General features: G+C 35.0%; 1 protein-coding gene and 1 long non-coding RNA gene across 2 annotated transcripts in view; one reads left to right on the forward strand and one right to left on the reverse strand.

The window, feature by feature from the left end:
- The window catches only part of CELF2 (CUGBP Elav-like family member 2), a 969093-nt gene that overhangs the window by 192209 nt on the left and 750132 nt on the right, over nucleotides 1-26752 (forward strand). The window lies entirely within an intron of this gene.
- On the reverse strand, nucleotides 14622-24846 carry LOC116419594. The gene is made up of 3 exons (XR_004229840.1): nucleotides 24318-24846; nucleotides 22540-22679; nucleotides 14622-14903 (listed from the first exon to the last, which is right to left on the reverse strand). It is a non-coding gene; the product is annotated as an uncharacterized LOC116419594 (long non-coding RNA).

A 26752-nucleotide genomic window follows, 5' to 3' on the forward strand; every position in this document is an offset into this window, starting at 1 on the left:
ATTGTTGTTGTTAAGTTTTTTTCTATCATTTCCCACTCTCTATGACCCCATTTGAGGTTTTCTTGACAGAGACACTGTAGTAATTTGCCTTTTTTTCCTCCAGCTCATTTTACAGATGAGGAAGTGAGGGAAACAGGATTAGGTGACTTGTCCAGTGTCACACAGTTAATAAGTATCTGATTTGATAGATAAGATAAGATAAGTCTTCTGAATCCAGGTCCAGTACTCTATTCTTTGTGCCAACTAGCTACTCCAATGCAAGTTCCATCATCATTTAGAAATGAGCGGTTGATTAACATGTCCAAGATTACACAGCCAAGAATTGGTAAGTCTGGAGCCCAATCTAAATTTTCTTTATCTTTCCAACCTACCACTACTTAAAATATTTCTGGCTATTTTCTTTGTGTTGTAGGGTCAACTTTGCTCACGTGAATAAATCTAGGGAAGAGCATTCATCTCCAGGGAGATCTCTTTCAGGACAGCACACATGTGCAGTGGGGCCCAAAAATGTCAGTTTGCTGTCAAATTGTTCAATGTCACTCTGGTTTGCAAATTGGACCACACACTTTGAAATGGTCAGTTATGAAAATAGAGTGAGCTCTTCTATTATCACTTGCCAAATTGAATGTTTTTTTCTTTATACAATGTTCATATTGTCATATTCCCTATACTTTCCATTTTCCATCTTAAGGCATTTCTGTCTTTGTTTCTTCATCCATTGAAAAGTGCCCCAAAGCATCTTTAACGCTATAATTTGGTATCCAAGTTACCATCATAAAACACTCAAATAAAATATGCCCTAAGAAAAACCAAAAACCAGTATCCTTCTGCACTGTGACTGGCAATAAAGTTATGAGATTAGTTCTAAATAACAGAACACCTCAGGGGTCTTGGTTTGTTCTCAGCAGCTAATATCATTGTAAGCTTATAGAATACTATTCATAATTTTGGCCAAAGCAATGTTTCCAATATTAATTAAATGCACAATTCAGTGGACACAGTAATGATTATAATACTTGTTAACATTTCTATTATGTGTTAAGGTTTGTTTTACATACATTACTTGATCCTCACAACAGTTCTGTGAGGCAAGTTATTATCCATTTTCTTTACAGATGAGGAAACTAAGGCTCAGAAAAGATAATTGAATTGTTCACAGTCCAAAAGGCAGAGCTTCAACCTATGCTTCCCTGAATCCAAACCTCATGTACTTTTCACTAAAGTAGAAAAGAAGATGAGAGAAAACATTATGTAATGGGTACTATGTTCTGCTTTGGGGCCAGCATGGTACTGAGTTAGAATTCTACCTGTGATATTTATTAGCTGTGTGATCCTGACTGGATCACTTAACTTTTTGGAAGTTCACCAGTAAAATGAAAATAATAATAATATCTAATTATTGTTTTATAGGAATTTGGATTAAATGAGATAATACACAGTTTTACAAACTTTAAAGCTCTGCATAATTGTCCATTCTTATTATTACAGTTAAGATTTAAGCATTGTACTGAATATTGAGATTAAAAAGCATAGTACAATGCAATGAACCACAGATTTGGATTCAGACACCATGGGTTCAAATCTGCCTCTGTCACTACCTCTGTGTCATTACCAAATCATTTAACCTTTCTCAAGCCCCGTTTCCTCATCTAGACTAGATGATCTCTAAAACCCCTTGTAGCTCTAGGAATAAAAGAAATTAGTATTTTTTGAGTGCCTTTTATGTGTCAAGCACTATGCTAAATACTTTACAAATGATCTCATTTAATCTCATAACAACCCTAAGAGTTAGTTTACAGTTGCAGTAAATTGAGGCGATCAGAGATTGCCCAGGGTCATACAAAGAGTAAGTGTTTGAGGCTATAGTAGAACTCAAGTCTTACTGATGCCAAGGTGTTTTATTTGTTGTACCATCTAATTGCTTCTTCTCACCTGCTACCCCATCCTCCAGTCTCTGTTATTCTGTGTATAGATGTCTATCTGTGTCGGTGTGTGCTTGATTCTGAGGGCTAAAACAGGTCTAACTGTCCAGGAGTCAGTAATATTTGATTAGGTATTTAACATCTTCAGTTATCTTGATTTAATCATCTATAAAATAAAAAGGTTCAACTAGATGGTCTCTGAGATCCCTTCCAACTCTAAATTTATGTATCTATGAAAAAGCATTCATGAATATAATATATATTTTCAAGAAATGAGAAACAAAGACTTTTTTAAAATAAATTTTTAAAAATAAATTGGATTTAATGATTTGAAAATAAAGCCTCAAAATCCAATGGTAGTTCAATCCACTATTTAACCAGTTATGTCTTTCTAGACAAAGTTCTAGTTAAATAAACACAGGTAGGGATAATAATAAAATTGCTCATGATATCTTGAACTTTGATCCATAACTCATAGACAAGATCAACCTTAGAGAGATGTAGAGTTTAGAAACAACCAAGATGGCCTGTGTTCTTCATCAGTTCATTTATAGGAGTGCTAACAAATCTAGTTATTACTCTGGACTCATTCTCTCAGAGTGAGACCAGTTATACCTCCCTTTAGATACCTACTATATATAGAGCTCTTGGCTTCAGCCCCCATTCCAATGTCCACACACACACACACACACACACACACACACACACAGAGATAGAGAGAGAGAGAGAGTTAACTGCCAGAGATTAATTAACTGCAGCTCCATTTAAATCAATTAATATCAATTAGCTTTTACAAAGAGATCTTTTTTATGAAGGTATGGAAATGACAAACGTCCCTTATCCTCCAGCACCTGGGAGACATACTTTCTGCTATACTACCTTGGTCAATAGAAAAAGTGGGTTCAGAAATTTCACCACCTGTTCATTTCCAATCCACTTCCAAATGTGACACAGCTAACAGGTAAATGAATTCTCATTTTTGCCATTACTGGACTGGGACATGGACTCCACCTGACTTCTGACATTGTCCATCTCCTGGACTTGTGGGGACTCATTCTCCTTTTAAAGTTTAAAAGTGAAATTTTTAAGTTCACAGGGTTGTAGCCATCTCCAATTCCCTTTAGAAAAAAAAAATAGACTTAGCAGAGACAGAAGCAATATCATGCCTACTCTAGGTAAGCCTGAGGGTTCTCCATGTAGAGGTCCACAGCATCAGCTTAGCTTCCTTCTCCCATCCCAACCATATTAAAAAGAACTGGGGCCAATAGACTTGTCCTGGCTAGCTAATGCTTCTGAATGCATCTCATCTCTGGCCACAGTGCTAATCAAAAAATGAATCCCTTATCCACATGGATAACAGACTGTGTTACAAGTGACAGAATGTGTCTACATATGCTCCAAATCAGAGAACAGGACATTTCAATCATGTCATCATCCTTTTTTTTTTTTTTTTGAGCATGTTTCTCAGTTTCTCCCAATTAAAGATTGATCTCCACTGTTATCCCTTTAATCCTTCCTCCCCCCAAAAATCAAGGGTATTGGAAAAGAAGAATCTAAGTCACTAAAAGATAGCATGTAGCCTAAAGCACATGTTAATGAAAGGAAGAGGGCATTTGTCAGATGATCATATGTCTGAGTCTCATATCTTTTTAACATTAACTGGCCCAGTCCCATTTGTTTCTTCCTGAGACTGTCTGAGTCACTATCTGCCAGTCATTAGGGCCTGATGGGTGCTCACTCCCAGAAGTTCCCTGTCCAAATTCCAAAAACAACGTTCTTCTTCTCCAATGTATTCTAAGAATAACATTCTATAATGCAAGGATATCTAAGTTGGCCTTGAGTTCCAAATGCCTGACCCCTCACGTAGAAGAATTTTTATGTTTGCCAGTTGCAATAGAAAGTAACGTTATGGCCACAGATTCAGGATGTCTCCCCAGCCAGGAGCAACAACAGAAGTGGATTAACTAAGGAGAGAAAGCTCTCATTGAAATGCAAATGTTTCTTTTGTGAGTGTTCTCCAGCTTCTGAGGGAAAAAAAAAAGGAAAGAAAAATCTGTGGGAAGATAACAGTGTAGTTTTTTTCCCCCCTCCTTTGCTTATCTGTACAATATTTTCTGGCACCAATAATATGAAAATATATATGTAATTTGTGAGAGAAAACACATTTTAGGTTGTAGTCATCCCCCAACAATAGCAAATAGAATACAAAAAGAGCAAATTGCTGGTTATTCAAAATATCTTTCCTTTCCAATTGATAAGTGAACCTTTAAAGGGTCCTGATAGAAATAACAATAATAACAACAACAATCATAATTATAATTGTAATAATAATAACACTAAGTGAAGTGAGTAGAATCAAGAGAACATTGTACACAGCAATAAGATTATAGGATGACCAATTATGATGGACATGGCAATTTTCAGGAGTGAGGTGATTCAGGCCAGTTCCAATGAACTGGTGATGGAGAGAGCCATCTGCACCCAGAAAGGGGACTGTGGGGAATAAATGTGCACCACAACATAGAATTTTAACCTATTTTGTTGTTATTGTTTGATTTTTGTTTTCTTTCTCATTTTTTCTATTTGATCTAATCAAACAGAGGGTCAGAGGAAGGGAGAAAAATTTGGAACACAAGGTTTTTCAAAGGTGAATGTTGAAAACTATGCATATGCTTTGAAAAGGAAATGTTTTAAAATGGAAAAAAAAACTAGTTATCATTTATATAAAACATCAAATTTTGCAAAGTGCTTTACAAATGTTACCTCATTTTATTCTCACTATAAACATGATCTGTAGATGCTATTATTAGCTCCGTTTTACAGGTGAGGAAACCAAGGCAGGAAATGGTGAAGTAATTTGTTCCAATTCATACAGCTACTAAGAGTCTAAGGGTTCATGTGAATCCAGGTTTTCCTAACTCTAAGTCAAGTGCTCTATCCCCTAAATCACTTCTCTGGCTTTAACCAAGAGAAGCATTAATCAAAATAGCACCAAATTATATGTAATGAGTGTTCTGAAAATCATGCCATACTACTGATTCTGTCATATAATACAAGTACAATTTTATATTCATTCATTCAACAAGCATTTAAGGAATATCTAATATGTATGAAACATAATGGGGGGGTGCAAAGATTAGGCTAACAACATAACTTACTTCAAAGTGCTTATGATACATCAGGAAAGATAGGGCATGAATACAAATAATCATAATTCTAAAAGATGTCCTATAAATGTTGAATTCTATCAGCTGTTAGGTTACACTGATTGCATCTAATCTAAAAACACTATAGAGCTTCCACAATTATATTTATGACTTAATTTTTTAAAAAAAAGAACTTTCCAACAATTCACCCAGGAAAAAATCTAGTATATGAAAAAAATATTGTAGGATAGGTCTCTGAATTAGTCTATTAGTATCTATAATTTTGATAACTACTTCCAATTTGCAATGAGTTGGACCAGAATTCAAAAGAAGAGAGAAAGAAAGCTAGATTGCATTTCAGAAATTGTGTAGTACTTTCAGTGTTCCCAAAGTGATCCCTGACATAAACATTTCTATATCTGGAGACCAATGTTGTTCTCAGGGTGTAGGATTAGAACTTTGCTTCTGATACATATTAGCTGTATGAATCTCAGTGAATTGTCTAATGTTTTGGAGCTTCAATATTCTCATTTGTAAAATAAAGATAATAAAGATAAGTAATTACTATTTTACAGAATCTTTATATCAAATAAAAATATATACATATAGACCTTTTAAAACTTTAAAGTTCTGCAGAAACATTGGTTTTTATTACAATTGAGATTTAATTTTTGGACAATAAATTGAAATTAACCAATATGATACAAGAGAAAGAGTAATGGATTTAGAGTCAGGTGACCTAGGTTCTACAATACAGTGATATGGATGTAAATCATGAAATACCACAAAGCCTCTGAAGAATAAAATTTATTGATGATCCAATTTAAGGACAATTGGAAGATACATATTTGATGTCAGCAGTGTAAAAACATATTACCCACAATAACTTGGACACAAAAAGAGGAGGCAAAAGCTTCCTCACTGCAGATATATTTATTTATTAAGGCTCTGTCCTGGGATCTCTTCTGTTCTCTCTATAATTCTCTCTCTTTCTCTCCCTCTCTCCCTCTTTCTGTTTGTTTCTATCTATTTTTGTATGTCTCTCTGTGTCTCTTATCTGTCTGTCTCTATTCTCTCTTTTCTACCTCTACAACAATTTTCTACCTCTACAACATCTCCCACATTCAACCTCTTCTCTCAACTCGTAGATACCACCTTTGTGTTCTCATCACCTCTCTTCTAGTGAATCATGTTGTTGTTCAGTTGTTTCTAGGATGTCCAGCTCTTTGTGATACTATTTGGGGTTTTCTTGGTAAAGATATTGGAAATGATTAGCCAATTTTTTTCCGGTTCATTTGACAGATAAAGAAACTGAGGCAAAGAGTATTCAATGATTTATCCAAGGTCACAGAGCTAGTTTCAGGGGTCACATTTGAATAAATGAAGATGAACCTTCTTGACTGCAGGCCTGATGTTCTATCCATTACACTGCCTAGACATTACAATGTACTCCTAATTGAATTCCTTGACTCTCAGATCCATCCTCTACACTGTTGCCTAAGTGATTTTTTTTAAGTGCAGACTTCAATTAACTCCAGTTATTCCCTGTTTCATTGACAATAAAACAGAAACACCTCTGTTTGGTTTTCATAGCCTTTCACAACCTGGACCTAAGCTTTCTTATTCATTCCTACAATTCTTGAAGTTCCAACAAAACTGTCCTTTTTTCTAATCCTCACATGTCACCTTAGCTCATGTGCCTTTACCTTGTACAGTCCCCATGACTAGACCAGAATGAACTGCTTTCTCAATTGCATCTTCCAGAGTTTCTCATTTTCCTCAATACACAGTTCTAGCATTACCTTCTATATGAAGCCTTTCCTTATCTTCTCCACCGACAGTCTTCATTCCCTGTCTTGTATTAAACTGCTTTGTACTTATTTTCTATTTATTCTTTCTATACTTAGATATGCACATGCTGTCTCACATGGGAGAATATAAGCACCTTGGGAGTAGGGATTTTCTATTTATTGTATTTCTTTCTCCAGATCCTAATACACATTATGGCACATAATAGGAATTTAATAAGTGCTTGTTGATCAATTCATTGATTAATATATAAAGATTATCATCAAAGAAATGTATCATTACAAAAGAAGACAAGTTAGTTAAATAACTAGAGAGGGAATGGATGGGTGTCATGAAAATCAACCAATAGCTACAAAATAATGAAAGACTTAGGGGAAATCCTCCATCAGTTCAGTCACTGACATATTTGGGAGACAAAGTGCAAGAAATTATAAAGAATATTTTTAATTGAAGATAAGGCCTGGATTTGTCATTTCATTGGCATAAAGAATTCTTAAGATTGGAAATTCAGCACTTAAACCACAGCTTATAGTCATAGAGAGTTGTACAGAACAAAGCTTCTTAAACTATGGTCCTGACCCCACGTGGGTCCTGTAACAGAATGTGGGGTTTGAAAAAAATTTGGCAATAGTATAAGGCTTTTGAACACAATGACCAAAAATTATCCAAAATCAAATATACAATGAATGCAAGGTGTTTCTGGCAGTGCTTGCACATGCATCATGTGACTTCCCTGCAGCCTTCCTTCTGAACACACTTTGCACTGAGCATGCAAGAATGCCGCCAGATTTGAGACAGGGTTGGGTAAAAGTTTCTTGGATAAAAAAGGATCAAAAGTGGAAGAAGTTTAAGAAGCCCTGGTGTAGTATGTGAAAAGTTTCTTCCAAGTGACTCTTAAGTACCACAAGGCTAATATGTGTCAGAAGTGGAACTAGTGGAACATCCAGATATTCCTCAATTTAAGAGGGACTGATTCTCTATATGCTAAGTCATGTACTCTCATACATATACATATGTATATACATATATAAAGAGATATACATATAGATATGATATATGTATGTATATATATATATATATATACATTCATATATAAGAACAAAATTCTACAGGAGTTCAAAATTCTAAACCATGTCTAAGGACATGGACCCCTGTCTTTAAGAAACTATTACAGTCTAATCATGGTGGAACAGCTTACGTGAAGGACATATCATTTGAGCTGAACTTTGAAGAATAAATAGAACTTCATCAAACAGACATGAGGTTAGGGTCAGAGAAGACAAAGAGCGTAGACAGAAAGGCATTTGAGGTAGAGGGATGAACATGAGCTAAATCACAGAAACAAAAAAGTGTTTGGGGCCTGGTGACTCATCCAACTTGCTTAGAATTTAGGGTCTCTGAAGATGCATGGTGTGAGACACGCTAGGAAAGGTGAAATCTGCCTTTACATTAGCTTCACGTCTCTTTCCTCAACTCAAAAACCAAGGACAATCCTTATCTGCATCAATAGTAAACAACAGTTGTTGTGAGAATTGAAACTGGCAGGACCCTTTGAGTCCCACAGATGAAAAAGTTCCTTTGAAGTATAAAGTATTAATATTTTTAACTCAAAAAGAGTGAGTTCATAGTAATTCTGAGTAGGGATATATGACAAAGTAAAAAAAAAATCTGTATCCATCTAAATCTATTTGAACCTCTAAATCAAAGTATCTCGATTAATCTATACCTATTTCTTATATATCTCTGTATCTATACCAATATCTGTATCTAGATTGATATGTGCAAATATTTCTTTCTCTATTTTTATCATTTATCTCTCTCAGTATAAGTGGAGTAAGGTTGTTGCAAGATCAGATTTTTTACAATCATGTAATCATTGCAAATGCTTAACCTAGACCCAGACACTTAATCCTACAAGCCCATAAGTTTCTTAGAAACCATTTCTTTGAAGATCTGCTTTGGAAATAACTAAAAATATTTTCAAATGTTCTTTATACAATTCTCTTTTTTATTCTCCTAGTTAAAATACAGCAAAAGTTCTATGAACTCTGCATTTTTCTTTAATTTGACATAAATATTACTCTTTTCCTTTGTGTACTTGTCTTCAGTGGGTCTTCTTTGAATTCTCAATTGCTTGAATCTAATGTGAAAGTTTTATAGATTCCTTTTACAACTGTAGCATTTGCAAAGCAAAACAAAACAACACACTAAAAGGAAGGAAGGAAGGAAGGAAAGAAGGAAGGAAGGAAGGAAGGAAGGAAGAAAGGAAGGAAGGAAGGAAGGAAGGAAGGAAGGAAGGAAGGAAGGAAGGAAGGAAGGAAGGAAGGAAGGAAGGAAGGAAGGAAGACCAAGCAATTTCAACATCCTCATAGTTAGAGATATCTTCTTTCCTTGCTTTTTGCCTTGGTGGGTGTATTTGGGTAATCTGTTGGCCTTCATTGCAAACATATACTAAAAATCTGGTGTGTGGTAGAAGACATCACAACACACCCAACTTCTTCTATTTTCTATATGGTGACAGATGAGGGTTTACTTACTGCTGAAAATCCAAGGCTGTAATTTTGTCTTCCTTACAAACTCATGTCTCGTCTCCACCACCCCATGATAAATAGAATCTGTACTGCATGACACTTGTGAACAATGGGTGAAATGGATATTAGAAAAAAACTCATTTATCTTCTGCTTTATTTCTTGATAGGGGTTCTTGTCACCATGGCTATTGTGTGACCAGCTCTGGAAAGGGCATCTCATTAGTTTTTCTTATCAAGATGGCAAGGTCCCTTTTAACAGCATAGCACTTACATTTTAGATTCAATTAGAAAACTGCATATTTTGTGTGTGTCTGCCCAAGGCCTCTGCTTAAGATGGGTCTGTGATGGTTTCACTTCCTACAGATTTAATTTCCCCACAGTTGACCACATTGTCACATCAAAATGAACCATGCACTGAAATGTGGCATCTGGCTCCTGGAGGTAGGGGAATGAACTAAGTAACTCTCAAGCCCTCCTCTCCTGTGATTCTAAATGTGGCAAAAACAGAGGGAAAGAGGATACCAGGGGATGACTTTCCTGTGCATTGATGCCTGTGTCTCTTTTGTGTTTTGTTTTGTTTTTTTGAAAAGCCAAACAAAAGCCATTTTGCAATTCCAGCTTCCAAATGGTTTCTCTCAGCTTCCTCTGTGGACTATCTTAGAGAATGCTTTCCTGACAAGTGCGTTTTGCAACATCTCACACTTGCCACCCAGGCAACTGTGTGAATGTCAACAAATCAGTAATGATTTAGAATATGTCAAACGGAATTCAACTTTCTCACATCCTTTCAAAAATACTAGTGACAGGTAGATGAATTTGGACAACTGTTTGTCAGGACAATGTTTAGTAAATTTAGCTTGTACTAAGAGAAGCCTCTCTCTGCAAGGATCTGTTAAAAAAAATAATGAACCAAAATAATGAACCATATCCTTTCAAGAGAATGAACTCTCTTTGTCCTGAGGTTAAGTTATACATTTTGGAAAGAATAGCTATTCTTTCAGGCCAATAGAATACCATGTAGTATACTGTAGTATATCTGGGATCATATTGATCCTGAAAGAATGATTACCCTTCCTAAAAATTATTATACCTAAAAGGAAATTGATGCATTTGCAGGAATTGATCCAATACAATTCAGTTCTGTATTTTACATAGGTATATATACAAGGTTAGCTCTGTGAGCAGACTATTACTTTCATCACATAATTTGAGTGCCAAGAAGATTTTTTTAATAACTTAGATATTTTGGGCAATTAGCAAAGGAGACTATTAAAGAAATTACTTTATGAGAACCTTATGAGAAACAAAATGGCATAGTGGGAGAACATTGGCTTGAGAGTAAGGAAAACTGGGTTCCAGTTCTGCCTCTATTTTGGGCAAATCACATGACTTCTAACTCCTGGTTTTTTCCTTTCTAAAATGAGGGAGTTAAACCTAAATGACCTCTAGGGTCTATTCTGGTTTTAATTATATTCTGTGAGTTCTCTTGATCAAACATTGTTTCAGGTAGTCCTCATTTTAAAAGGAAAAAAAAACCCAGGAGGGGTAACATTAAATCACTAACAACTCATACTTAATTATTTCGCCATTTACCATTAGTGAGATCGGAAAGAAGGTAGTTCTCAGAAAAGATAGATAGGTACAGGAATAGGAATGTGATGTCACAAAAGAGAAATTTTGCTGACCTCACAATTTTTCTAAGAAATGTTTTTCTAAGTGTCCATCAGCAAAATTTCCCTGGGAAGATTTCTTTTTGTTTTTGTTTTTCAGTTTCACAAACATACCAAGAAGGTTACATTAAATGGCCCCAGTCTAGACTAGTAGAGGCTTACTGTACATGGTGTCAATTCAGGCATCCTAACAAATATACTCATCAATCTTTTAAAGAAAACAGTATATACCAAGGGATGCTTCTGTCTCTGCAAATTGATCGATAAATCAATCAAAAACATTTATTAAATGCTTCTTATGTGCTAGGCTCAAGGAAAACAAAGAAAGGCAAAAACATGCAAATGTTCAGATAAGCCCTGTCAGTGATAACTCCAGATCCTTCCCCTTCCCCATCACAGAATCAGTCACCAGATTCTTTCCATTGCTACAACAATTGATAGTGCTAAATATTACAGCAGTCACATCTATCTTCATGCATAATTAAGAAAAGGATTAGATGCCTTGAAAATGAAAATCACTGATACAAGTTCCAAGGCTAGAAAAATTACCCAAATCCAGTATCTCTTCCTGTATTCAGTTTCATGGAATATTCATGATTAGATGTTATAAAAAATTGATAATGCACATTGTGACTAGAAACAGGTGCCACTGAGGTGGAACATGGTCATTTAGTTCTCACCTAGCACTTTGTGCTTTGCTGTCTTCTAATTGGTAGGATTAGAAATGAAGTGGACAATACCATTATATTAAGGCAAAGGGTGAAAAAGGGGAGGCTGAGTAGTTTGAATAAACAAAGTGAATGGAAAATGATTTCATTACCCAACTAGCCCTTATAACATTAATTACCACAGGAAGCATAGGGAACCAATGACTACTCCAGCACCACTTTTATACAAGCAGTGTGGTACAGTGGAAAGAACATTGAATCTTGATCCAAAAGCCTTGGGTTTGAATTCCATAAAAGTTATTTAATATTGTTGTAACTTCGAGTAAGATATGTAATATCTTTGGTTCTCACCTTCCTCATAAAGAATTTGAATTTGAGGAATTCTCAAGAAGGTTAGACTAAATAGGGTTAATATCCCCTCCACTTCTATATGCATGAGCTTATATTTTTGTGATTGTACATGCAAGGTGAGATGCTTCAGTGGCTCAAATTCACAATTTCAACCTTTCTTGGCTTTAAATCAGCCTGTCTCACCTCTTCCTATTTCCAATTTTCTTACATGATCCTTCATCAAATACATTGTTGTTATTCAGTCATTTCAATCCTGTGCAACTTTTCATTATCCCATTTGGGGTTTTCTTGGCAAAGATACTAGGAATGGTTTGCCACTTCCTTCTCTAGCTTATTTATACATGAGGAAACCAAGGCAAGCAGGATTAAATGACTTGCCCAGTATCACAGAGGTAGTAAGAGACAGAATTTGAACTCAGAAATATGAGTCTTCCTGATCCCTTGCTCAGAGACCTACCTACTGTGCCACCAAGTTCTAGATATAGAGATGTGTGCAATTTATACATGAATATATGTGTGTATGTATGAATCTTTTGTTTCATATTGTACTCTGGGGTCATACCTCTAGGGAAAAAAAAAGTGGGATGGTACCTTCTTATATATCTTCTTTGGAAGCATGTTTGAAATGGCCTTCTCTACCTTCTGCAGGGAGCCTTTCCCAGTACTCCTGTTAGCCTCCCCTTCAATTTGTATATACACATATGACTTCTGTCCAATTTGTATGTCTTGTATTTATTTACACAAAGGTGTTGTGTTCTTCATCTCAATATAATCTCTCTGAGAGCAAAGACTGTTTTTCATCTTTTTTGTTTATCCTCAGTGCTATTCACAATGTCTGATACTCTGTAATTACTTAATAAATATGTGTTTATTGATTTCTTAGGTTTATATTAGTTTCATAGCATTTCATTTGAAATGTTTTGTAGTATATGTATGTGGGTAATAACAATAATGGGTTTTATATGTATGCATATACATATCTGTTATCTCATATATTTATAAAACATGCACATACATACATATATATGCATATAATTATATTATTATTAAATCCCTGGATATTCAACAAGGTTGTTAACTTTCTAGGCAATTCAAACTCTCCTTCTTTGCCTCCTGAAAAAACCCACTTCCCAGTTGCCTAATGATATAGCTTTGGAGCAATACACCTTAGATCCATGTAACAATTCTCTGCCTTAATAATCTTGAAAGAGTCAGTGGCAATACTTAATTCTTTTTCCTTATGCCATACTGTTCCCTCCTCTATCTTCTTACATCTGCTATTTAAGGCATACTTTTGCACCCAGATAGGAATTATCTTTGAATGGGATTCAGTTTAAATGCTTCACCCAGGTTTTTTCCTTACTGTCTACTGGAAATATTTATTTACAGTCTTGAGTTTTTCTATATATTGATAACCAAGTTAATTGACCAGATGGTTCAATAAGTCAAAGAAATCTCTACAAATGTCACTTTTTTCCTATTTTAGAACATTTTTTATTTAAAGTTTTGAGTTCCAAATTATATCTTTCCCTCCATCCCTGCCTGTCACCCTTCTCTCCTCCCTCCCTGAGATGGTACGCACTCACATATAGATAATCCACATGCAATCATGTAGAATATTTACATATTAATCATTTTGTACAATAATACTTAAATAAAAAAGAAAAATGAAAAAAAGTAAAAATCAGTAAACCAGTCTATATTCAGTCAACATCAGTTCTTTCTCTGGAAGTGGATATGTTTCATCATTAGTCCTTTCAGTTTGTTTTGTGTATTGCTGAGAATAGCTAAGTCATTCATAAATTCTCATCAAACAATGTTGCCATTACAGTGTAAAACATTCTCTTAGTTCTGTTCATTTGACTTTACTTCAGTTCATATAAGTCTTTCTAAGCTTTTCTGAAATCAGCCTTCTAATTTCTTACAACACAATAATATTCCATTATAATCACACAATTTGTTTAGCCATTCCCCTGGTGGGCATTTCTTTGATTTCCAGTTCTTAAAGAGCACAAAAAACTGCTTAAATATTTTTGGTACAAATAGGTTCTTCTTCCTTTTTTTGGATATCACAAATGACATTTCTTAGTATTCTAGGAGAAGATATGTGTGCCTAGTTGCTTCAAAATGGTGCATTAATCTTTGAATTATGCTTTTCTCAAAAGCATTATTATTACTACTTTTCATTCCATTTGACTTCTGGGAAGGAAAGTTTCCCAGCTGACCATGGTCCTGCCTAGGATTCCATTGCTCTCCCCTTCAGAGCCCTATAATTGAAATGTTACCTATTACCTCACCTTTTCTTATGAAAAATTGTAACTTCTCAAGGCTAGCGTTTTCAGTCCTGGATTTTCAGCTATATTGCTTAAACTGATTTCCCCCCATCTATTCTTCTTTGAAAGAAGATACTATATATGTCTGAAGAAACTACTGATATTTTTACTCCATCGAAGGTGAAGCAGGCAAAACTATGATTTTGATATACAATCCTATATATGCATACACACTTCATATCAAAAAATGATAATGCTGCTCCTGAGCCAATAACTCTATTTCCTTACTATACTTGTTTTAATAGCAAATGTTGAAATGGTATTTATTTTTAGTTTGCAAGGAATTATCAGCTGATAACATGATGTGTGTGTGGGGGGGGGGGTCTATTACATGTCTAGGAGGCAATGTAATAAAATGGAAGGAACACTGGCAAAGCAGTCAGAAAACCTCATTTCAAATACCACTTCTAATATTTACTAGCTCTGGAACTTTGAAGAAGTCCCTTACCTTCTCTGATCCTCAGTTTTCACACCTGAAAAGGAAATAGGTGGAATCAGTGCTGACTTTGAAGGTTACTTATCATTTTGATCTACCCGTCATGCTTTTATAGAGCTCCTACTATATATTAGAGACAGGGGGAATACAAATGAAAAATACATCTTCAGAAGGTGCCTATGATTTTAACCAATGTCAATGTAATTAATCATTTTCTCTGAAAAGAAGTGAGCTAGTCAGGCCCAGGAAGATTTCATCAGTTTCTTTCTAAGGAGAAGAATATGTCACCAGCAATAGCAACGAGTATCCTAAAAATAGTTTTTCTTCCACGCATAGCACTTCTGTGTGACCATTCATTTATCAAACACATTATAGATTGTGAAATCTTAAGATGAATTTGGGAACAGAAGATTTTCCCAGTCTGATAATTTAGGAAAGTGTACATAATGGGAGTGCCCTTAAGGTTTTTAAAAACAGCAGGTACATGTAACTGCTTATTACTGGGAGGGGGCTAAAAGAATATGTAAGCCCATGAGACTCTAGGCCAGTATCCAATTGCCCCCTGCTGTGGCCTGACTCTGGCAGCATACATTCAGAGGAGCCTGGACCATAGCAAAGCTGATCTCGTCATTTCCGCCTTTGTTGTGATTGCTATTGATCTCTGCAGTGGAATGAAACATGCCATCCCACAACTTCGATTGATTCTTGGAAGTGAAACAAAGAGACTGTGCTACAATTCTGCTCTTTTTGTGTGGTTAGACATAAACTTCACTCCAACAGCTTGAGTTGAATTCAAGCCTACCTAACACTTCCAGAGACTATTGAATAGGTTGTGAATACTGTTGCTGCTACCAAGGAATAATAAAGAGCAGCACAAAGTACTTCTTTACCTCATATCAGTGTTTTTTTATTAAATCCAACCTTGAGGATAATTCTTTAAATGCTCCCTATTGGAAGGAAAGTATTCTTTCAGTCAAGGCAACTACTTATAGAGAACAGACTATTGAGAGGTAGCACACTTTTGAAAAGAAATCAAAATAATATACATTGAATGCATTCTTAGACTTCATTCTTTAAGTTATTGGCATTATTGTAAATTAATTTCTGGGTTATTTAAGTTTTCGTAACTAATTTTATTAGTTAATAATAAATTCTAGCACTCAATGAAGATACAACCCATCTGTTGGATTTATTTTCTTATTTTTTTCTTCTACTCCTCACCCTTCCAAATGGCACAAGAGACTTGAACAGATATCATCTGATCTCAAAGGGCTCCCATTCCCACCACCAATGTTGGGATTACAGAACTCAAGTCCCTGACATTCTGTACATGAGAGCCTGGGCAAATCATTTAACGTATCAATGTCCTCAGACAATTTGTTAAAACACAAGCTGCAGAGGAGGTACCAATCTGTCCCGGCAATGAGCTTCCTCCCCGCAAGTTTTCTATTTTAGTAAGTGAGAGATCTAGTCCAAAAAATTTTGTTAGATGCCGCTTTCCTCATTGTATACAAAATGACCCTGAGTAAGAAACATGTCTTATTCCCTAGATCAGTATTGTTCCCTCCAGTCAGACTATATCAGGCCAAAAGCTAAGTGGAAAGTTAACTTACCTATGGTGGCATTTAAATGAAGTACATACTTTACTACAAAACATAAAAGAAATTGTGGCAGTCTTTCTATTCCCCTCCTGCTAACTGCAGTAGAAAATTTGCCTAATGCTTCCTACCTGTCAATTTTCTTCCCAGCATTCAGATGTCATTATGATTCATGATCAGCTTGCAATTCACTAAGACTCTTAGAGTCTCTCCTGCCAAATTTATCCATAGTCCTTTGTTTTCTTTTTTTATACTTGGATAGCTTGGTGAGGTTTTCTAACACCTTCCACCAAGTGGACAAACTTGTCTTGTTCTTGTTGAATTTAATTGTTTTGTTCTTTTGACTATATTCCTAACTTATTGAAATCATCTTAAAAATGAAATCTGGAAGCTTTCAAATCATAATCATGTAGGGAAAAGTCTACTAAGCATTGTCAGAATCAATGTTATTAACATAATGGTAATTGCATACTAAGAGTAGACAATTTTTAACCCAGGACACCCAAACATTACTATTGGAAAGATCTTGGGCTAGAAAAGGGAAGTAGAAGACCAGGTCAGGGAACTGATCTGGACCTAATCAAGGCTGTAGGACCACATGAAGCCCTATGCATACCTAAATACAATATAGAAAGAAAATCATCTGATCTTTTCTCAATTTTTTAATGGATTCACAACTGTCAAAAGTATTATTCATTTATCTTTTTTCTCTTCTATTTTCCAAATCAAGAATAGGGTAATTTAGTTACTGATTACTTTGTCATCTTTTTACAGTTTGGGTGGCAGTGTAGATAGAGTATTAGATCTAAATTCAAATAGCATTTAAAATAACTTACTAGCTATGTGATCCCGGATAAATTCTATAACTTCCATTTGCCTCAGTTTCTTCATCTGTAAAATGGGGACAATAAGAGCACCTAATGTTGTTAGGTATTACCTAATAACAACCTAACACCTCTCAATGTTGTTTTGGGAATAAAATGAGAGATTTGTAAAGTGTTTTGAAAATGTTAAAGCACAGCAAAAACATTAAATATTATTATTTGCTTAAAAATGAGATAGTTATAAAAATATGAGCTTAAGAACTAGACTGCATTTCCAGTTGGAAATGCATGTGACTGAAATTCTTGTGATTTGATGAGAGTCTATAGAGAAGAAACAGGGTTTTTGTTTTGGTTTTTTTTTCTCTTTATCCAGATATTATGTTAAATTTGTACGGCAGGTTGTGTTCCCATTTGATATGCTTACATATAATGAATGTATTCTATGAGAAGGCTTGAAAATTGTTTGGTTTCAGGTTATTAAAAAAAGTTCAAAATAAGCTACTTGGATTCCTGTTAGAAAAATGCTATTCAGATGATTTTACTTAATGTCAGGACTACCTCAAGTGCCTGATCATGAATGGCTTTTGTTCTTCAAGTTCTTCTTGACCTGCCTAATCCTTCAGTCTAAATTCATGAGGAAAATAGAATCGTATTAAGGAGATCATGCTCTGTATACAAATAATTTTTCATTATTTACATAATGAGAGAATATTCTCCCAATCATATTTTTAGTCAGGGAATTGTTTGCTCTTCAATAAAACATTTATGCTTGCAAGTCTAAAATGTCCTCAGTGTTACAATATGTAAAGCAATTACAAACTAAGTAATTAGAAAAATGCACCAGTAACTTTCCTTATGTGACTGCTTGTTCTTCATGGAATCCCAGAATACCTGAGTTTTAAGGGACCTTAGAGATTACCTAACCAAAAATATACTGAATAAGAATCCCTTGAATAACAATATATTTAAAAAATAGGAATCTACCCTTTGCTTGCCTACCTCTAGTCAGAGATATACCTGGGAATTCTAGTATCCCACAAGTCAATTCATGTGAGCTAAGAAAGGAGTCAGTGGATGGAGGGAAAGTCTTAAAGATACGGAGGGATCTGACTTACCACCCTGTGGAAATAGAGGGACAAAAACCTCAGATTAGTCCCTAGAGATAAGATGCTCAGTATCACTGCTAGAAAGAGTACCAACACAGGGAGCAATCAAGAGAAGTCTCATCTGGGCTTTGGGAAGATCTCAAATTCTATTTAGTCAATTATTCTTTTTAGGCTTGGGAGAGTAGTAGAATGGACATATGAGGAAATGGAATGTGCATGATACAGTTATGTGGAGCATAGTTATCATCAATGTTATCAATGTGTTATGGAGAGAAAATGGAGAGACATAGGAGATTATCCACCCTGCTTCATTATTTTGTCTAAAACAACATCTTCTCTTGCTCACCAAATTAGGGTGTGAGAAGGACTGGTGAAATTTGGAAAGAACTTATGATTCTTATATGTGTCTTCTTTCATCTGTTACTTTTTTTGACAGAATGAACCTCTGATTTCCAATTACTGATGAGACTGGTGGTGGAGGGGATTTAGAATGAGAATATACAGGCCCGCATCCACACCTATTTGAACTATTGTATAGGCAACTAGATAGTGCAATGGATAGAGTGCTAGGCCTGTAGTGAGTTCAAATATGGCTTCAGACCCTTATTAGTTGTGTGACTCTGAACAAGTCATTTAATCCTTCCTTGCCTTAGTTTCCTTGTCTGAAAAATAGGAATAATAATAGTACTTACCTCCCAAGGTTATTGTAATAAATGAGATAATATTTGTAAAGTACATAGTATAGTGTCTGACACATAGCAAGTACTATATAAATATGAGCTAACAGTAGTAGTAATAGTAGTGTTGTCTGACTTTTCATGACTCTACGAACCATCTTGCCCATGGAGTTTTCTTGTTAAAACTATTGGAGTGATTTATTACATCCTTCTCTAGTTTATTTAGACAAACAGAGATTAAGTGGCTTGTCCAGTGACACACAGCTCCTAAGTGTCTGAGGCTAGATTTGAATTCAGGTCTTCCTTAATTTTAGTCCCAGCACTCTATGCACTCAGCTTTACAGAGCTATTAATCATGAACAAATACACAAAAGAATATAACAACCTTTTAAAATGTCTCTTGGTGGAACATGATATTTTCATTGACATTATGGTTATTTCACCAATTAACAGAAAAGTTCTTTCCTTGAGTACATTTTATTTATTGTTCTTGTTTTATGGTGGACCTATACATGCAAGATACTCCAAATATGTCACTCTTTTAGAAAAAAAAATCACACTGCTTAGTGCTCTGGAGTCATGAGGATTTGCCCACTTTGTTTCCTAAAACAATTGGAAGGTAACTTTGAGATCTTCTGGTCCAGCCCTATGGCTGTTTTCAATTTAGGAAAGTGATATCCAAGGAGATTCAGTAAAACACAGGTAGTTAGTAGTATATCTGGTATCTGAACATAGGTTTTCCTATTCCAAACCAAGTTTTCTTTCCTCTATGCCAGTGACTGAGTTCCTATTGATGCCTGATAGTACCAATATTTTACATTATAGTCCCTGGTCCAATTCCTTGTGAGTCCTCTTTTCTCCTTGTACTATGATCACAAAAATCTTATCCAGAATTTTGCTTCCGATCTAAGCTTGACATGGAACAAAAAAAAAGAAATAAACAACAAAAAATGGTAGCAAAACAATTAAAACAATAAAAATATGGGCCTTTGGGACAACTTCTACCATATAAAGGATCTGAGAACCCATAAAAATCCTTAACATTACAATATTAGATGACCCTTTGTGGACCAATAGATTCTTTCCATATTGGTCATTCAAATCCTGCCTTGTTATTCAAGAGTGACTTTGAGAAAGACTTTAAAAAGTAAAGAAAAGTTTGGGATGAATGGAACAGGAAAAAAAGAGTATCTGATCCTACTCATATCTAGGGATTGCTGAGAAAATGAGTCTCAGGAACTCAGGACCTCCTGAATATCCCCTTTGACACTATAGCATTGTTTTTGATGTGTTAATTGAGAATGTTGCATTAACTACATGCTGAAATGGAGTTCTGTCAGCACCACATCATGATGCAACCATAGCAACGCAACATCAAGATATCTTCCTGCGACCCTTGCATTTCTACACAATAATAAAGCTGCATTCCACTGCTTCAAATTGAGCACCACTGTTCTCAAGGGCCTTATTTTCCACAATACAAGGGACCATTGTCCCACTACTTAGAAATAAGATGATGGTAGAAACAGAAGCTGTTACTACAAACCCATCATGGTTTATTATTCCCATTAAAGAGAAAGAGAAGAAGTCTTCAGGCAGATTAAGCCATAACATTAAAGAAACTAAAATACAAACCTGAACAATCATTCATTTTGCTTACTGTTGCCATGTAGACCCAAGTTACCCTGTGAAGAAACTTGCCCAAGAATAGCAATCATCATTTTTATTATGCTTAGGACATTCTGCCACAGTTTTTCTCTCAGTAAACAACCAGAGGTTGGTATTTAGCATTGTGTAGGAGGAACAGACCTATAAATAGCAATTCTTTTTTAATGCCCCAAGAAAACTGAAATCTTGTGAAACAAGGTATTTCTATGCTGATAAAGGAAAAATGTGTTCTTTGCGGATTTACTTTTATTTGAGATTATTTCCAAGTGCTATATATCATTTTTAGCTGCCAGTGTCATTAAACATATTTGGCTGATTCAGAATGACTATTTTAGCCATGTTGAAGGGGCTAAATTATAAGCTCTCCTCTAGAGTAAACTTTTAGGAGATTACAGAAATAGGGAAGTGAGATTCTGCAAAGCAAATCCTATGGTTTAGAAGCAAGAGGGAGTAAAAGAATAAAAAAGCTTGCTGCCCAATATAGGGGATCAAAAGGATGGTTTTACTTTTGTCTCTTATTATTATACTTTTCATTTTTTGCTATGCATCAGAAAGTATTTATCCAATTGTGCCCATAATTGGAAGGCATGTTCTTTTTCTTGAAAACCTTTTCTGTTCCCTTGTTATGATCTTTGTGTGGCATTTATAGTAAAAAGAAAACCTATATAGCATCTGTGGTTTACTAACTTATTATGGATTTTTTAAAAAGTTATATAATAATTATTAAGAAAATTGTAAGATTAAAAAAGTAGCCCCCTGATATGATATTTCAGAACAAAGTTTAAATAGTAAAAGAGTTAATTTTTTGGATCCCAAAAGATCTTGACAGTTTAGAACATTAGGCTAAATCTTATAAACTTATATATAATAGGAATTAATATGAGGTCTTTCATTTGGGTTCAAAATAGCTTTAGTGGTGAGAGATGGACCAGCAGCTCATCTAAGATATAGCAGGATTAGAAAAGTGGAAATACCCTATTTGGTTTTTTTTCTTTTAAAGGAAAATTAAAAGAAAAAAGTAGAATCTGTAGCCTGTAGGTCATTTACTTTGACTCTTGTTCCTAAAAAAATTCTAAAAGTATAATTAAAAGAGGGTTAGTGGACATAAAGGAAAGCCAGTCACAATCACAAAGCACCAGAGCCAATATAGCTCCTTCCAGAATAAGTCTTGCTAGGTAAATAGCTTCATCTTTTTCATGAATTATAGACCGATAAATCAAGAGAATGATATAAACATAATTCACCCATATTTTTGCAAAAATTTACAAAATCTTCCATGCTATTCTTATTCAGATAAAGGGAGTGAGATTGATTAATTGGAATTAGTTGAATCGCCAGATCTCCAAAAATGTCATTAATAATTAGATGTCAGCTTAGAATATAGTCTCTGTTATAGCTCCCTGGGACCTGTGCTTGCACATATAATACATAAATTGTGATGTCTTGGATAAAGGGATAGATGATATTAATATCATACTTGTAATGACATAAAACTAGAAGTGATAGCTAACACGTTTAATGACCGAATCAAGATCCAAACCTTTTCTATTATATCCTGCCCCGGAAAGATCTTTCTGAAGTAATGTATTGAGTTCTGGCTTCAGCATTTTAGAAATAATAATAATAATGATTCCTATTTTAAGTTTGAAGTATGGTTTCTATATGCTATCTATTTAGATCCTCACAAAATCCATGAAGAGGTGTTATTATTACCCTCATTTTGTAGAAGACAGAGGTAATCAGGGTATGTTAATAGAGAATTTACTTGAGAATCAGGAGAAACAGAGTACTAGTTCCTACCTTTGACACACAGGACTCAGTTGCCCTAAACAAGTGACTTAAGTTCTCAGTCCAAGACAGCTCTCTGTGATAACAGGTTCCCAAGCAGTTGCTAGCCTACATTTGTAGAGAGAGTTTGCTACATGAATAAAATCAGAGGTCTGGAAAAAGAAAAAAGAAGGAAAAGAAATAATATTAAAACTGAAGTACTCAGTCACTCAGTTAATAGGTATCTAAGGCAGAATTTAAACCCTAGTCTTCCTAATACCAAGTTCAACTCTCTATCCATAGTGCCTGACTTTCCCTAATAAACATTTGCTAGAGAACATAAAAAAATGAAGAATAGGACTGTGAAATTAATTAAATGACAGAAAAATCAGTTGAAGAAATTATGTGTGTTTAGACTGGAAAAGGAAAGAATTAGAGGAAACGTGATAATATTCTTTCAGTATTTAAAGTGACATCACGTGGAAGACAGACTTTTTCTTGTCTCCAGTTAGAAAGACAAAGAACAGAGGTCAGTAGTTACAAAAAAGGAGCAGGAACTCCGTTCTCTTAGACCCAGCTGTTAACAAATCCTGTGGTCTTCATATCACAGTCAAAAGCAAAAACAGCTCAATTAGGAAAAGCATAGCACTATCAAGAAGCAAATAGCAACAGACAATATAACAAATGGTCATTGATTTCAGTTAGAACTCGCTTTCTTTCTCAACTTTCCTCCTATTATCACTAAGCTAAAATCCAGTTGTTCCCATTTCTCTTCAATACAGCATGAGAAGAGAAACTAAGCAGCCACTCACAGGAATGGTATTAGCCAACAGCACAATGCTTTAAAGTATGCTGATTTAACATATGCCTCAGGTAATTGTGGGACCCTTAGGCCCACCACATAGAGGCTTCCTAACTGTTCCACTAAGTATGCTCAGCAGGATGGGAATGAAGATCCCATTGGCTGCTCCAGTACCTTACATGTACAAGGGAACGATTATTGCCTATCCCATCATGACTGGTTGGGACATCATTTATAGAGTGTCACAGTCTTTTTCTTCAATTTACCATCTTGGATTTTGTTTGTTTTTAAATCCCCACCACCATATGCTTCTCTATCCCAAAATCACATTCTTTACGCACCAAGAATAAAAGGAAAAAGAAAAAAATCAAATTCAATGTACTTGCAAAGTACCAGAATGTCTTCCTTTCCAATGAAAGTCCCAGTGTTGTTAGTTAACTTTTCAATTGTGTATTTTTTCCCCTCCCAATTACATTGATGCTAAGGCTCATAAATTATACGGTATGCTTTTTTCTGTTGTTTGTGTTTTGGAGGGGTTGTAGTAGTGGTGGTAGAGTTTCAATAAATATTTTTCAGATGGACAGATGAACAAAATTATAGATAAATCAAACCTTGGATGACTTGCCAAGGATACAACCAAATTTTTTCTAATTTGAAACCAAAGTTTATGTTCATACTATAAACAGGTTGATTTAAAGGTCCATTTCATTAAGAAATGGTCCTAGTCCTATTTATCTGGGATCGGCTTATTGAGATTCTATATCTGATTTAATCTAGTGACTCTATTTGGGCAACTTGAGCTAATACACCTGCTGCAAAACTATTTGGCATTGGATTTCTATTTCTCACACTGACTAGGCTCAAACTGTTTTTTAAAAGTTGACAAATTAAGGCAATTCAGGTAGTAGGATAAAGTTTTTTTCCAGTAGCTGAGAGATTGACAGATTTACTGTATAAACTAAAATCATCTTTCCTGCAAATCAAATATAACCAAGAAAAATAACAATACCTACAAATGAAGCCAGTGTGAAGCCACTCAGCACTGTGGTCCTGGATTAATCATGTTGCTCTTTGAAAATTCAAAGCTTTTAATCATCTAGCTCTGCAGTCTTTGGTTAAAATTCATGGGCATTTTGCAAGTGTTATTTTGGCCCCCAAGACTCCTGTATTGTTCAATAAGTACAGTAAAAACCTGTTTTAAAAAAGAAAAAAATAATGTTAAATTGAATAAAAGAGCTGCAAAGGTCAAAATTTGTTTCTAGGATCATAGTAATAGGGATGTACATAGAAAAATCTCAGGGAAATCAAACTTAATTCATGAGCATTTTGCAACTTCCACAAATGATTTGAAGATGATGTTAATTTCCTATTGCGCTAAGAATATTGGACTATGAATTGACTTCTGCTCTCTCAAATTACAAGATGCAACAAGATTGGAAACAACCATCCAAGGTTCCAATCTTTTTCTTGAGACCAGTAAAAACTTGCGGAAGCACAGAATCACAGATTTGGAAGGAATCTGAGACCAAGTAGTCCAACCCCCCAGTTGAACAGGAAATCACTCTTAAAATATACCTGAAAGATCGTCATTCAGTTTATACTTGGAAACTTCTTACCAATAGGAAATCCTGTTGTGAAAGAGAGTCTACACTGGCATCATATTAGCTTTTAAAAGATAAATCAAAAATCTTAGTGACATCTATTTGTAGCTTTTCCTTGAAGTCCTTTCTGGTGCTGTCTAATATCAATTGACTTCATAATTTTTCATTTCCCTACTTTGAGAATAGAAATTCACTTCGAACATGTAGCATCTAGCTAGGCAAATAAAGACTCAATCCACTCCAACCAAAATTAGACAGGTACTCTTTTTTTTTTCATCATAACTTCCCAACCTACCCAACATTAGTGCTTTCTCAGGCTTTTAGGTGTTCTAAGCCGTCACTATTTGTGACATAGTCATAAAGCTACTAGAAATCAGTCCTAGGTCTTCCTGAATCAAAGTGTGGCCCTTGGTTGACTATACCCTGTTATCTCTCAGAAAGATATTTAGTGAAATTAATAACATAAAATTATACAATCATATATTTAGAATAAGATGGACCTTACAGGTCATTTGGTTCATTCTCTTAATTCCATATAGGGGAAAGCTGAAGTAAAGAAATGAAGCAATTTGGCAAAGTTATTTAGCTATAAATAGCAAAACTGGGTTTGAATCTAGTTCCTCTGACTACAAATCCAACTTATCCCTATTTTACAGATGAGGAAACTGAGGCACAGAAAGTTTTATTTTCTAGACAAAGACAGTCAGGAAGAGGCAGAATCATCCACTTGATGATTTGTTATAGAAGAAATTCTTGTTTAGGCAATTTAAAATATCTTTTATCTCTGAGAATTACTCTATCCTTCTCTAAAAGCAGATAGTCTAAATTCAGTGAGGTCATCACTATACCATGTTGAGAATTTATCCCAGCTGTTGTTACATGGTTCTCTTTCCCTCACATACACACACATACATATATATATATATATATATATATATATATATATATATATATATATATTATATATATATACATACACACACACACACACACACACACACACACACACACACACACATATATATTCCTCCAAAAGAATAAAAAAGAAAGGGGAAAACGAGCAGGGATAGGATAGAGACACCCAAAAGAATGTGGTTTGCTTAGTAGTTATAAAATGTTTTAAGGAGTCAGGTCGAGAAGGTACATGCTATGGGAATAGTTTTTAAATCAGCCTTACGATCTCAGTGGTTTTCCTTGTTCCCCACATTGTTGGCCTGCACCAGTACAGCATTTTTTAAAATAAGGCATCTGACTCAGGAGAGTGCTTGGGATCAGCTTCCCAAACCATTGCCTACAACCCTACATGTTAACAAAAATTGAACAGGCCTTTTTTGTTTGGGAAAATGATGTATTCAGCATACATCCTTAATTTTTCTGCCTTCCAAATAAATAATATCCATCTGTACTAATGACTGCTGGGCCTGTGTTTGCAGATGACAGCAAATTGAAATGGCATTATTTTTTAAACACAAAAGGCCTAAGGAATAGTCCCAAGCCTAGTCACAATTGTAAATAGGCATAGAAATGTTTCCTATCACTTAAACAGCACGTTAGCCTGAATTTATTGAATTTGTCCCAGGAATATCTAAGGAGCTTTTTTAGTTATGTCTACAGGAACAATCTTAGGCTTATTGATGGATCTTTTAAATGCCATACAGTGTATGGGCTTATGTAAATTAGATTTCCAAAAAAAAAATGCCTATTTGTGTGTTCTCATTAGACCCAGACTGAGGATCAGCATACATTGTAGAATGGAAGACCAGATTGAAATAAATTTGAACCTTTCAACATTCCTGATGTATATCCCATACCATTTCCCAGTCAGGATTATCCCAAGGGTCAC

This window comes from Sarcophilus harrisii, chromosome 5, assembly GCF_902635505.1.
Source record: "Sarcophilus harrisii chromosome 5, mSarHar1.11, whole genome shotgun sequence".
NCBI lineage: Eukaryota > Metazoa > Chordata > Mammalia > Dasyuromorphia > Dasyuridae > Sarcophilus > Sarcophilus harrisii.